Source organism: Mastacembelus armatus, chromosome 14 (genome assembly GCF_900324485.2).
Source record: "Mastacembelus armatus chromosome 14, fMasArm1.2, whole genome shotgun sequence".
Taxonomy (NCBI): Eukaryota; Metazoa; Chordata; class Actinopteri; order Synbranchiformes; family Mastacembelidae; genus Mastacembelus; species Mastacembelus armatus.
The window spans coordinates 4,210,641-4,212,321 of record NC_046646.1 but is presented as its reverse complement, the minus strand read 5'-3'; positions in this window follow the sequence as shown (position 1 = coordinate 4,212,321).

The following is a 1,681-nucleotide window of genomic DNA, read 5'->3' as shown; positions in this document are numbered from 1 at the left end:
TATGTTCCTTTGGTGAAGAGCCAGCCTGCAACAAGAAAAACTGTGAGGAGATGGATGAAGGACACCAAAGAGGCACTGGAGGGCTGCTTTGAGGTGACAGACTGGCAGACACTCTGTGAGCTGTATGGAAAGAACATTGATGTGAATCGAAGTTTGATTAGATGGTTTTATTGATTCTTAAACAATAGGACTCAGCAAGTGAAGATTAATCAGACTTTGTCTCACACTAAATACAGTAGCAGTGTGGTGTCACTGGTTTACCTTCTGTCACTGGTGTCACTGGTATTATTCACATTGTGGCCAAATGATTGTAGGAAAACACATACTAGCAATTATATACTGAAATATGCTTTTATTAACTTTAGGTCTTTAGGTGTGACTGTAACCACCTAATTTTTAATGTAGCCAAAACACACGAAATGGTAATAGATCAAACATGGTGACATGGTGACCAAACATGAGCCAGTGGTTAAGAATCAAGTCATTATTCAGGCTTCTTCATATAAATATCTAGATGTTTACATTGACAGCACACTTACTTGGAAAACACGTGTTGAAAAATTATGTAATAAGCTACAACAGAGTGTATTTTCTAAGGAGACTGAGGCTGTATGGAGTGGGTAAACCAATAATGGTGATGTTTTATGGAGTCACACTGGAAAACATCTTTAGATCGGAAACAGAGTGGCCTCAATCGGCAAGAGTGGGATAGTCGGGGGCTGTCAAAAATAACTCCTAACCTGTAGAGAGCACCAGTAGAGAGGGAACGAGTCAGGAGGCACGGAAGTGGAATGGGAATGGGAAATTGAAGTCCCTGCACTGATGTCTACTGCAGTCCAGAGGAGGCGACCTATAATAATGCTTCCTGTAGTCCAGAGAAAGAGTCCACCTCTAAGAATGCAAACACTGTTCTGGTTCCTGTTACAGCCTGTGGTTTGGTCATCCCTGCCAGGACTACAACAGCCCCAGTTCCTGCATGTGGTTCTATTGTTGGTGCAGAGACCACACCCATCTCTGTTCCTATCCATGGTTTGGCCATCTTTACTGAGACCATGCCTGTTTCTCTTCCTGACGGGAGTGACCAAAATTACATTGGGCTCATATTGCCTTTAACACAAAACACAGTATGCTATCAAGACTGGACAAAGACAAAGGTAGATATAGATTCTACAGTGTACAGTCATTTTGATGTGATTTGTTTGTGTGAGGGTGTGTTGTGTTGTATATATGGTTCAGTTCATTCTTAAATATAATAGAGAGAAGAAGCACCAATTGCTCCTTCTTCATTAAGACAATTCAAAGGGCTAAAAAAAAGGCCCATAAAGCATATACACCTTATCTAGGCTGAGAATTAAATTCTGTTATAGGGTCCAAAATCTCTAGTGGAATCACAGCTAGTTAGGCCAATTTGGTGAAATGATCTGTAGAAAATAGGATAAAGATCAATGTACTGTACACTTTTCCAGTTTAGTGAAATATTTATGAACTTTTACAACCTACAAGTACACAAAATCGTATAATTTACTCCACAGGTTAGGTGTAATTATTAAATACCAACTAAAAAGCAAATTTTCTTCTTTTTCTAAAAATCACCATCAATTTCTGTTAAAACAAATTCAGTAAATAGAATATGTGTCTCAGTGGATTGTCCGGGTCTTTCGAAGGATGCGGGAACTCCAAG